This window comes from Zootoca vivipara, chromosome 8 (assembly GCF_963506605.1).
Source record: "Zootoca vivipara chromosome 8, rZooViv1.1, whole genome shotgun sequence".
NCBI lineage: Eukaryota > Metazoa > Chordata > Lepidosauria > Squamata > Lacertidae > Zootoca > Zootoca vivipara.
Genome location: NC_083283.1, coordinates 73980025 through 73993487, shown reverse-complemented (window position 1 = coordinate 73993487; position 13463 = coordinate 73980025). Strand labels below are relative to the sequence as shown.

Here is a 13463-nt window from a genome sequence, read left to right as displayed (position 1 = left end):
CTTTGTCAGCAAAGTGATGTCTCTGCTTTTTATAAGGATGCCAAATTTTGCTTGAAAAAAATATTGTCTCCACTCACTCCTGGGATGCTGAAGAGCAGCAGATCTGGGAGGTGGAAACTGACAGGTCAGGAGCAAAGCCAAGGCAGAATCAAATGGATCAAAGATGGAAGCAGGTGGGATATGGATGGGGCGTGATGAAACATGGAGTTTTCTGGGTGCAGAGATAGCCCTAGTACTGATTTCCTAACACCTTTTAGGCAAGGAGAGTGCTACGACCTGTTCTTTCAAAATTGGCACCACCCTGAATTTTGCAGTGCAGTTCTGCAACTGAGTAAAATATGCAGAAATTCACGTGCAAGGGTAAAGTGTGCATATCAATATCGATGGTATCTAACACCGAGTAAATTGGCAAAAATGTATAAATCTAAATCAAATAAGTGTTGGAAATGTAAAGAGGAAGAAGGCTCTTTTTATCATATGTGGTGGTCTTGTAGTAAGGTTAAAGTTTACTGGGAAATGATATATAATGAATTGAAAAGGATGCTTAAAATATTTTTGTAAAAAACAAACAAACACCATAACACCAAACAAACCAGAAACTTTTCTTTTGGGAGTTATGGGGACAGAACTACCTAAACTGTATAGAAACTTATTCATGTATGGTACTACAGCAGCAAGAATGTTACTCGCCCCAAAATAGAAAGAAGCAGAAGTCCCAGCAAAGGAAGAAGGGATACAAACACTTATGGAATACAGCATGCAGAAATGGTGAAACTTGCTGGAAAAATAAGAAATCGTGTGATGCCTCATTTAGGATCTTCTCCCACACGAACCTGTCCATCAGTTAAGTCCTGCTTTAGAAGACCTTCTTTGGGTGTCCTCACTTCTGAGGTTATACAGGCGGCCCCCAGATTTCTTAGACATGCCCAGTTGGTGCCAATTCTTGGCAAGGGCAAGACTATGGGAAGGAGGCACCGGGCCCTGCCTCAGCAAATGTACCAGCTCCCAAATGCACCAGAGGTGGCTTATCACATTTTGAAGTAAGTGAAATAACGGATATTGGCAAATGTGAATGCCACCATGACTGGTAACGACATTCCCTAACTGCACCACAACCTATTCCGCTATCATGGCCACCCCAGACCAAATCCATCCTATTCTCTCACACCCTGAATGCCTTTGAGTCAGATTCGAGACCCCTTTGAATTGCTTGCTGTCCTTTTATCACTTTCATTGCTTGTATAAGCTGGTTTTATGGCATTCTGCTGCTGCTTTTATGATTTGATTACTGTATTGTAGTTATATATGTCGTGTGTTTAACTCTGCTTATTGTAAGTCACCTTGAGGCAATGTGCAATAAAAGCAGAATATAAATCATATCAATCAATAAATGGACCAATACGCGACCAGAGCCTTAAACGTTACTGGATTCGAACTAGGAAATGTTGATAGCTAATACGCGTTTGTTGCTAGCATATAAGAAGACCTGTCTAGGAAAATGAGATGTTTCTAAGGGCACCTCCAGACTGTCACTAGGTTGCAGGAAGAATTCAGGCATATACTGGAACTTTAGGGGAGGAATTCAACATTGTGCTAAATTAATCTCCTAGCAATGTACTAGTTGCACTCCACAACCATTATTCTTGCTCTTATGCTAATGCAACAGCCCTTGTGCTGGCAGTCAGAAAACTCTGAACCCAGACCTAGGTTTCCAAAATTAGAGTGGATTAAAGTGCTCTGCAGTAGTGCAAAAAAACCACTTTTAAAAAATGGACTCTCCATCCCCCTTGGTGTCAGGATGCTGTCAGTGGCTCCCTGCTGGTTGCCCAGGAATTATAAAGGCAAGGAAAAGTTTCTTACTGTCCCTTTTTATTTCAATCTTTACAGAGAGAGGCTATAGAACCCAGCCTCTTGGATAATGGCATTGTCCTGAGTGAATCCCCACCCCACCCCCCACCCCCACCCCCCACCCCGTCTCTCCCACTTCCTCATTCATCATTCTCATCATCTCCTCTACGGGTGCTGCTGCGTGCCCTCTGTCTTTGAGCTCTTTTCTCTCCTACTTTTAAGGCTCGCCAAGTTCTGGGAGATGGTGGCTCTGGAATGCTTTCTAGTGACAACATGTCTGTCAGGTGTTGCTCTGGCTCTCCCATTATTTCCCAACTTTCCTCTCATCTGCCTCTGAGCTGCTACCTCCCACAAACCCCTGTTGTAAATCTATACTGTCTTCCTCTTCCTCCTCCCTGGAAGGGTCCGGATGGGGAGGTGGTCTCCATCATTCCTCCTCTGCCTAGTCCTTGACACTTGGTTATTGGTTTATTGACAAACAAAAAAGCAGCCAAAGGTTATGTAAATTGCCCTTCTTCATTTCATTTCATTTCAATTTTAATTTGTATACCATCTTTCTATATGGCTAAACACAAGGCGGTTTACAGCAACAAAATAGACAACAAAGAACACACACCTTGTTTTAAGCTGACCCAGTACAAAAGCTCATAATAAAACATAACTTTAAAAGGGAACGATTCATATCAAATGAAGAAATATTCAATAATCCATTAGCAATTTAATAGTACAAAATAAAGTTAACGCTCATAAACCGAAAGCACCTGAAGGGCAGAGCTCAAACAATCGGTTTATTTCACATATGACATAATTTTATTTCTTATACAAATATCGAAGCATGTGGTCACTGTATATGCAAATGTTTGACACATCTAAGGCTATATAGATTCTTTCTTTTCAATAATAATGGAACTCCCAGGTTGGAAGTACTTCTATATAAATCTTCATTATTTGTAAAGGGAATCCTTGTGTCAGTCAATACTTGATTACTGCTATGGAGCCGAGCTGCATCTTTGGACTTTCCTCCTTCCGGGTTCGTGACGCTTTATGGTCCTGACTTTTCGATGAGGAAAATGCATGGAAAACTGTGGGTTGAACAAATGCCTGATTAGAAGACATTCAAACATCCAGTAAGCAAATAAAAATGAATGCTCAATAAGGACCAGATACTGCCTTGAAGCATACACTTTGTTCTGGCAAATCAGGATGGATGTGGGATAAATAAGGATGGCTACGAAGTGAGCTGTTCCCTACGGAGAAAGCAAAAGTGTTTGCCCCATGAATCTGTGCATCTAAGGGGTGACTCCTGTCTGTGATTCAAATGTCTGCTAGGTAATGTTGTCCTCTCCAAAGGGTGGAACTGGAGACATTTCTAGGTGTGATGAGTAACAGAATGACTCTGATGCCCTGCTCCAGAACTGGAGCCAGTGCTGGGAAGCCAAGTCACAAAAATATGTGCCTCATGACTGGCTTGGGCTGTCTGTATGAGTCACCTGACCTCGACATGAGAGCCTGCCAAGGGTGGATTATTTTTTAAAACAAAAAGAAGAAAAATCTGGCTTTATCGTTCCCTCAGGTTTTACATTGCTGAGCTGCCATTCTAGAAAATGACAACCGTACTAACAAAAACCACCTTCTTGGGTGGGGAGGGGGGGTTAATGCCAATGGGCTCATTCTGGGTGCTCAGATAACATGGCATCAACGCCTTTGTGGCTAAATAAGCAAAGTGCCAATGTGCTAACCATTTACAGAGCTTTTGTAACTAGTCATTAGACGAATCGCCAGCCTTTGTTTTCACTCTTAATCCGTAAAACCACTTATTTTATCGCACCCAGCAATGCAGGGGAGGCCAGAGCAAATGAATCAATAATACCGAGCTGAATTATGACAGTAAAAATTCCACCGCTATCAGGAAATGGCTTTGCTCTGGCCCAGCAGGTTATAAGCAGCAATGTTTCACTCGTTTTAATGGGGAGCTGGGCTTAAACAGCACACCCAGAGACTGTTCCAAAGCTCTTTGAATTATGGGGGGAGGCTGGTTCGTCTTCCAGGAAAGGGACACATGGTGGCATTATCTGTCTATTGACACTAAACTGAGAAACGGCAAATGTTAAACAGACGCTAGGGCTCTTCCAGCAAACCTTGAAGTAGGCTTGGAGGGTGTTATTTGAAAAGGGAGGAAAGCAAAACCTTAGCAACAAGGGGGAATACACATAGCATAGTGGCAGCAGCTCCTTTTTGCTAAAGAATTCTCCAGTCGTGAGCCAACCTGAACCACTAGCAGTTTGGTGTTTGATTTTTTAGTACTGTCACCAAAAATTACAATTAGAATTTGAAGCAAATGCAGAGAGAGGTTTCCACAAGTCTAAAATGTCTGGCTTTTCTTGTTGGAATCCATCAAAACTGCTGTGCACAGGATGAAAGTTCAGGAACTCATGGTTTAGTAAAACTCATTCTGTTTGTTTATTTTAATCCTTTATATGTCATCATATCATTCAGTATTCTTTTCATAATATTGGACATAATGCTAAACTATCAGTTCTCCCTTCTGCCAGGAACAGCTTAAACAAGCCAGTTTAACAAGCCATTGTGTGCAGTTGTTTTTAACCTAAATGTTGTTCATGTTAACCACAGTTTGTCAGTTCAGACGAAACAACAAACGGTGGTTAAGCAAAAGCTTCCAAATCCTATAAGGCTCCTTCACACAGAAAAAAACCCTGGTTCACTTTAGCTACTGGGGCACAGCCCTCCGAAAGAGAATGGCAAGCAGTTTTTTTTTAAAAAAAACAACCTCCCAAATCTCAAAGCCACACACTCCCCTCCCCCCCAATTTTATCCTTCTGTTTGAACTCAGAGAGGTCCTGAAAACATTTTGTTCCATCTCCTGTTCTCTGGCCAACCAGAAAACTATTGTTACAAATCTGGTGTAACAGAGTTTGGAGGTGCAATGGCACCCATAACTGCTAAGAGTTAGTGAATGTTAAAAATCAATAAATGGTAGAATTTAGATAATATTTGGAGTGTGGAGGAAAGGCGCCAAACCAGTGAAAAATACAGGCTGAACTATTCCTCCTGTTCAAGAGTGATGCCATTAAGAACATAAGGATAACTTAGTGCTGGGCCATTGAAGAACAATTGACTATGCAGATGCTGTACTCCCCCCCCATGGGCGTACCCAGCATGGGGCAGGGGGGGCAGCTGCCCTCCCCTAGAAGCAGGGCAGCTGGAGAGGACAGGCAGGGACACTGCCTGCTGTGCTCCGCCTCAGCCTGCTTGGCTGAAGTGAAACGGCAGCGGCAGCGAAGCTGCCTCCATTGAAAAAAACTTGGACCTGGACCTGGGCTAACTTCAGCCCATACTCCTTCAAGTCACAGCGAGCATAGCACAGAAAGTGCTGCCCCACAATGCTGGCTGGCTTGGGCTGTCTGTATGAGTCACCTGACCTCGACATGAGAGCCTGCAGTGTTTAAGTAAAGGCCTGCTGCTACACCCTCTAGTTTTTCATGCATCATGTATAAAGTGTGCAGCAGCAAGCATTTATATAGTGTGTGCAACAGGATAAACTATTTACAGGCTTCACACATGCAAGGCACTTTATCGGATTTAATGCAAATTGTGGCTTGCGCATATAGACCAAGAATAAACATTTTAGAGAGTTGGGGATTTTTTTCTAAACTTTCACATTTTGCCTATATAGTCGAACATCCTTATATGGCAAACACCAAGCAGCTTCTTGTTCACGGCCTCACAAATAACTGTTTTGTTCTTCTCAGATTTGATACGGCTCTGAAAGCACGTTTACAGATGGCACAATCAGGAGGTGTTGCTCAATAGCGCTTAGACCAAGCAAGCAATTCAGGCTTACTTGTTTGAAAAAGATAAAAAGTTTGTATGCTTTAGCCAAAGGGAGGCACAGCTACAATTACGCCATTCTTATGCACCCTGCACAAACAATATGCAGCTGAATATCTAGCATTACAGATACCATTTCACAGATACCAAGGACCCTATCTTGTTCAGTCTTCATAAAAATTCTTTTATGAGCAAGGGCCAATGCACACAATCAGAAATCCACCCTCAGCACACAGCGATTTGGAGAGAAATCAGTCCGTGAAATGGCAAAGCAAACTTCTGATCCCTCAGTCGGGAGTGCTGGGTTTGGATGACAGGGCAGAAGAGAGGCTGGTCTTCAAGCCTGGTGCAGGCAATCCCTCAAAGAGCATGGCTTCAAATCGTTTAGATATTTAAAAGTCAACGCCAGCGCTTGGAATTGATCCTAGAAATCAATAGCCAATATCTCGTAGACATAGAGCAGGGGTCAGCAAACTTTTTCAGCAGGGGGCAGGTCCACGGTCCTTCAGACGTTGTGGGGGGCCGGACTATATTTTGAAAAAAAGTATATGAACGAATTCCAATGCCCCACAAATAACCCAGAGATGCATTTTAGATAAAAGCACACATTCTACTCATGTAAAAACACGCTGATTCCTGGACCGTCCGCAGGCCGGATTTAGAAGGTGATTGGGCCAGATCCGGCCCCCGGGCCTTAGTTTGCCTACCCATGACGTAGAGCAGAGGTGGCCAACTCCCAAGAGACTGCAATCTACTCACAGAGTTAAAAACTGGCAGTGATCTACCCCCTTTTTAGGGGTTCAGGTCAAAGTTGTTGGACTTTTTTTAGGGAGGAAAATACAGTTGCTTGGAAATTAGAAGAAGAGACTGTAAGACCATGCTTGGATGAGCATGTGGCTGTAGATACCATGTTTTAATTCATCTATAAGTTTCTGTAAGTAAAATTTTTGAATGATGAAGTCTGGAAATGAGTTTAATTTCCAAAGAAGAGTGTCAGTCAGGTATATGATTTGAGCGTCTTAGCTGAGATTTCACAGTGGTTTGTAACAAGGACGCACAAAAGCAATTCTGTGCATCTGGGTGCCCAATGTTAAGCCCTCCATATGTTGTTGGACTCCAGCTCTCACCAGTCGCAGCCAGCATGGCCAAAGGTCAGGAATGATGGGAGTTGGAGTCTAGGAACATATGGCTATCCCTGGGTTAGATTATCTCAGTGGCTCCTTTTTTAATGCTAACTTGAAATGACAGGGATCACTCAAAGTATGTAATTGAACAAGGCTTCAACAGGATGATAGTTAAGACTCTTGCCAAGCTACATTCTCTCGACTAATAGAGAGAATGTGAGTGGAAATAATTGGGCAGGTACCAATTCTTTTAACAAATATCCATCACACACACACACACACACACACCAAGATCAGAAAATCCTTAAACTAGCTCAGCTCCACTGAGATTGTATTGCCAGCGGCAGTAGATATAAGTCTGGCTATCTCCCTCACTGGTAAGTTTCAGGCATAGTCTCAAGACACATCTATTTAATCAGGTCCTTGGAGTCAATGGCTCCTGGATTCCTCCATTTTATTACTGTATTTTGCGTGATTTTTGTACTTTACCTTTTTACATACAACCTATTCCAGCCACAGTCTGATGAGATGCTACTGCATGCTGCTGCCCAGGTGACTGCTGCAGTGGGCAACCCAGAATTCCTTGCACATTTGTATACCTGTATAAGAATGCAAAAAATTCTTATAGCTAGTGTAGAGGTCCTTGATTCTCATATATGTTTGAGAATTATCTTGTGCCTGGCAGTGCAATAACTTGCAGCAACCCAGGGAGCGCAGCCATGGCAACTTCTAATTTCCAACAACAATATTGGCACTCCTTTTTTCAGCGGGAAACCTGACTCCCTTTTATATTTTATTTTTCTCTTCAGACTTGGTCAGCCATCACCTCCCGGGACTACTTCCTGGTAAAGTGGCAATGCAAATATGCAATGCAAGATGTGTTCAACACAAGGGGTGGTGGCATGTGCTACATAACCTTTTCCCACTGCTGTTTTTCTAGAAAAAGGTGGGGCAGAAGTCACCACGAACCTTGTTCTCTTAGAAAGGCAATGGCGCCCACTGAGATGTGCCGGAACTAAGTTCCGGCGAGTTCCAGCTGGAAAAAAGCCCTGCATTTACCACATAATGCACTTTTCTGTTTTGAATGAATACCTTATTCCAGGCATCCCCAAACTTTGGCCCTCCGGATGTTTTGGACTACAATTCCCATCTTCCCTGACCACTGGTCGTGTTAGCTAGGGATCATGGGAGTTGTAGGCCAAAACATCTGGAGGGCCGCAGTTTGGGGGTGCCTGCTTATTGTGCCTAGTAGGACTGCTACCACCTCTCTGAAGGGAGATGGAAGACTATTACCATATGAATATGCTAATAAGTGGGGGGGGGAGTACAAATTGAATAGCACTGTGGACAAGCGAGCATAACGCTTTTACACATAAATATATTCCCAAATAAACTATACTGGCCCTAAACATTTTACTGCCTGAAGCACAGCTCAAATTGTGTGCCCTGTTCCTCTTGCTAGGGCCAACATTTTAAAGACGTCTTACTGTACCATTCAGAAACCAATTCTGGATTTCGCCCATCATCCCTTCAGAACCATGAGGTTCTGCTTCACATCAAGGTTGGCCCTGAAATATTAGCCCAGCCTGTAAAATCCAGAGTGTACTGAAGTCAAAACATACATGCAGTTTTCTAAATGAAAGTACAGGGAATATCACTCAAAGCCAGGCAGGGGAAAGCACACTAGTCTGTATAAATCTGACCAGAGGAAAATGGAAATGTTCCTTGCCAGCCTATTTTGACCCACAAAGGCAACAGAAGGCCTGTAGCTCAAAGCCTGTAGCTTCCTGCTTTGCATGCAGGAAATCACAGGTTTCAATCCTCAGCATCTCCAAGTCGGGCTAGGAGAAATGCCTGGTGCTGTCAGTGTGGAAACAACACTGAACTAGACTAATGGTCTGACTCAGTAAAAGACAGCTTCCTAAGTTCCTCCATGAGGAAGGGAAAGGGGTTGCTTCCTCCAGCTCTCTCAGAATCTTTATAAGGTACAGGTAGGCGAGATAGCAAGAGGGGCGTTGTGATTGTTGACTTCAGAAGAACCTTTACTCTAAGCATGTTTAGAGCCACCACACGGAGACAGGAAGAGGAAACATGGCTGTCTTGAAACTGCCAATTCAGGCTGGTAACTGGCTGTTATTTCCTGAAACAATTTCCCTATTATTTAGTGAAAGAAATAAACTTTTCACATAATTCCTCTTTGCTGAGGGAAATGACCCCTCAGTCTGCTGAAGCAAGCGAGCAAACGTTTCTTTTGTCATACCATCACCCAGAGGTTTTCAACCTTTTTGAGTCCGCGGCTCCCTTGACCAACTGCATTCTTTCTGTGGCACCCCTGTGGGACTCAGGATCCCAGTTATGTCACCCCTTGCCTGCAGAGCTGGCAGCCTCTCACCCTTTTCTGAACGCCCCCCCCCCATTGTGGTGTGTTCCCTCAGCCTCCTCTCCCCTCTCCTTGGGAGTCCTCTGATGCTGCTGCCCCCCACCTGCCCCAAATAAAGGTGCTTCCTCGCACTGCCCCATAGGGGCCTGGGAAGAGGATTCCCCCAGCCTTAGTGCCCAATGGAGACTGACCAAAGGTGAATGTGAGGCCAGCATCTTACCTTGGGAGGCAGTAGGGGCAGCAGCAGGCGCTGCCCGGGACCTGCACGGTGGAAAGGCACCGGGCACTCAGCTCCCAGGCAGGTCTTGACACAGCAAGCACAAGAAAGGCCAGTCTGCTTGCCCAGCCTCCCACTTATCTGTCCATTCCCAACAGCAAGAGCTGGTCAACTGGCTAGCTGGGCTCCCTTGCCTGCTTGCTTGCTTGATTACTCCGAGGCCACCTCAGATCCTGGCAACCAGCACCGCCTGGTCAGCCCCAGAGGCACCATTCGCCTGCGGAGCACATTGTAGCCAGGGCTGCTGCAACAAACAAGCCTTTGGGAGGCAGAGACACAAGAGGGCATCAGAGGAGGGAGGGAAGTAGTGCAGATCAGGAAGATCCCCCTCCTTTCTCTCATTTATCCATGAGCAACATGAGTCAAGGGTTGTCATATTCCAAGAGGTAAAAATTCGGACAGAAAGTGGCTGAGCTTTCTTTAGGGAAGTTGTAGAGCTTTTGGGGGGGGGGAGTTTCGAGAACCCATAAATTCCCCCTGGACACTAATTCCAGATAGCCAACTCTAAAAACTTACATCCAGTCATAAATGTGTGTGTGTGTGGGGGACCTTTAGCGCTTTCTACAAGTGCACTGTTTCCACTTTAATTATGCTCATTTCCTGCCACCTTGTAATGTTCTCTGTTGAAGGATGAGCAGCAGGTCAGAGAAGTTGAAGAAGTGGAGAAAGAAGAACTGCCATGGTACATCTGCAACAAAACATGCCTCTCCCATGCTGGTCTCCACAGCCACAGTGGGTTCTGTAACTCTCCAATGGTTTGACTTCAACCACAAAGGCGCACACTCAAGACAGACAGATGCCAACCAGCTTTAATAAAGAACTATGCACACCAAGTATTTTCTATTTTAGCCTCTTTCTCACTCTGGCGTCTAACCCTGCCTTCTACTTGGGCTTCCTAAAATGGATATTTGAGGTGCCCTTATAGGTATACAGGGGACCCAGGTGGCGCTGTGGTTAAACCACTGAGCCTAGGGCTTGCTGATCAGAAGGTCGGCAGTTCGAATCCCTGTGACGGGGTGAGCTCCCGTTGCTCGGTCCCAGCTCCTGCCAACCTAGCAGTTCGAAAGCACGTCAAAATGCAAGTAGATAAATAGGAAGGTACAACGGGAAGGTACAATGGGAAGCTACAGCGGGAACGTAAACAGCGTTTCCATGTGCTGCTCTGGTTTGCCAGAAGCGGCTTTGTCATGCTGGCCACATGACCTGGAAGCTATACGCCGGCTCCCTCGGCCAATAATGCGAGATGAGCGTGCAACCCCAGAGTCGGTCACGACTGGACCTAATGGTCAGGGGTCCCTTTACCTTTACCTTTATAGGTATACATACTCATTCAACCATACACACTTCTCCTATCTTTCTGCTCATGCCTTTTCTTTAAAGAAACAAAGGTGATGTTAAATAAGAACTAAATTGTCCCTGGTTACAGGTAGGTAGCCGTGTTGGTCTGGATCGAAGTAAAATAAAAAAAAATTCCTTCAGTAGCACCTTAAAGATCTGAAGAAGTGTGCATGCACACGAAAGCTCATACCAAAATAAAAACTTAGTTGGTCTTTAAGGTGCTACTGAAGGAATTTTTTTTATTTTAAATTGTCCCTGTTTGTGAATAGAGTGCCTTTCCCAAGTTTCATTTTGCATGCTTGGGATTAAAGAGCACAGCTCCTTTGTTTGGTGAACAGTGAGATGTCCACATAGGTTTAGCATCTACGGTGGTAACTTAGTTCTCAAACGCCTTGGTACCCAAATGCCGAAAACCCAGAAGTAAGTGTTCCAGTTTTCGAACTTTTTTCAGAAGCCAAACGTCTGATATAGCTGTCGGCTATTATTTTCTAGGCGCCTGCACCAATCAGACGCTGTGGCTTGATTTTTGAAGTCAAACAGACTTTTGGAACAGATTAAGTTTGGGCGCTTTTTCTCTCTTTTTTTGCAACTTATTTTGTGTTTTTGTTTTTGAGGCTTTTTCGGTTAATTTGTTTTTGTGACAGTGTGGAACTCAGTTCAGCTACTGATTGATTGATTGATTGTGTGACTGAAGAAATGGATAAAAGCCCCCCATCCAAACAATGACTATCATCAGTGCAGGTAAGGGGGGGGGGAATTAATTTTTATCAACTACAATGCTATCTTATTTATTTTATAGTACAGTACATTGATTATTGCTTTCATTTTATGGATCAACGGTTTCATTAGATGGTAAAATTCATGTTAAATTGCTGTTTTAGGAGTTGTCTTTAAAAGTCTGGAAAGGATTAATCCATTTTGCATTACTTTCTATGGGAAAGCGCATGTGGTTTTGGAATGCTTTGGTTTTGGAATGGACATCCAGAATGGATTAAGTTTGAGAACCAAGGTACCACTGTACGTATTTAGAAATTATGCCCTTTAAAGAAATTATGTCAAGGAGTGAACTGGGTCTTTTGCGCACAAAGCACAAGTTCTTTCACTTTCTGGCAGAAATTTGGAATGATTACGAAACTCCAGGTCAGCTTTCATTCGAGCTTTTTGGTTGCCCTTAAATAAAAAGCGGGCCATTAGAAGCTGTGGTTCCTGTTCTCCAGTGTGAAGCTATTGGCTCTGTCTCAGTGCTACACACATAAACAAAATGCAGATGCACAACTAGTTCTTCAAAAACATGGGCAGAGATGTGCATTAAATGATACATTGAAATGTGCATGCCACAGTAATGGGTGTGCCAATCGGAAGCTGCAGAAGCCCCCTCGGACGTTCCAAAAGAACATTCGAAAACCGGAACAGTCACTTCTGGGTTTCGATCATTTGAGAGCCAAAATGTTCGAGAACTAGGCTGTTCGAAAAACAAGGTATGACTGTAACATTCTTTTACAGTCTAGATTGTTGCCACGACTGTTTCCATTTCAAATTAAAAAGGTAATAAATAAGGTTTTGACCTCTTCTTCTTCTTCTTCTTCTTCATGTGGGAATTTGAGCTCAGGAGGGGGGGGTGTTCTTTTCCTTCGCCCAGAAGAGCACAAAACAAAAAGCACACACAGCACAGATTGCTCAGCAGTCAGCAGTGTCCAGGAGGAAGGGATTTTTCCGGGGCATTTTTGCACAGTTCATCATGGCAAGTTGGCAAACAGCCGTGCCAGTTCTGTCCAATCAGCATATGCACTTCTTTAAAAAGAGTCTTCCTCCTCATTATTGCCCAGGCTTGCATTGTGAAAGTTCATAGCTCCATGCCAAACCTCATTGTCCCAAGGCTCATTTTCTCCCTAGCAACTACTAACGGGCAAGTTTTATATTGCCAACTGTAATTTCGAGCAATATTTATTCTGTAAAGGCATGGAAGGAGCTGCAGCAACAAATGTTTCTGGTGTGGCATGCAATTAGTATAGGGTACAAAGCAAATATGTGTAGTTTGGCCTAATGCAATTAAAATTAAAACAGGCCATCCCTCATGATTTGCACTTCTTTTTTCAGATAAAGTTTTCAATGATGTTGGGAAAGACGTTATTGGCAAGGATAGGGCTAAATAAAACTGGTTCACACATGCAGATGTATATCTCAGTTTCTCAACCCTGGGTGACTTTCAGCTGAATGTGGAAACTGTCTCCATGGAAAAGTCTTGTACTTGATTTGGCATCAAACAATTTTATTTATCATGTTTCTGCTGTACCCTTCCTCAATTCAGCAGAAGGCAGCAAATATGGGGTACCTTCTCAACAACCTACAAAATAATTCTGAGAGAGTACAATTGGTCCAAGGCTGCCCAATTAGCTTGATCCCTGAACAAGGTCTCCCAAGTACATGTCTGTCAAAGATGTGAATGGTGCTATGGGAGTTTTTCCTATGCTAAATGTAGCCGAGGAGGTTTGACTGGTTGGGTCCTGAGTTTGGTTAATGCATCATTGTGCAAGTTGCTGGTCCCCACTGCCTCGAAAGAGGTGGCGATACATCCACTCCTCAAGAAGCCTCTTTGAGCCTATTGGACCCAGAATAACTAAGTAAAGATTTTTTAGGACCCCTGGAT

The 13463-nt window shown here is 43.8% G+C and overlaps 1 long non-coding RNA gene across 1 annotated transcript; it reads right to left on the bottom strand.

Annotated features, from left to right (window-relative positions):
• Positions 1–2345: 2345 nt before the first annotated feature.
• On the bottom strand, positions 2346–9726 carry LOC118089802 (uncharacterized). Its single transcript, XR_004693184.2, has 3 exons — positions 9422–9726; positions 7311–7420; positions 2346–2930 (listed from the first exon to the last, which is right to left on the bottom strand). It is a non-coding gene; the product is annotated as an uncharacterized LOC118089802 (long non-coding RNA).
• Between the last annotated feature and the right edge of the window lie 3737 nt (positions 9727–13463).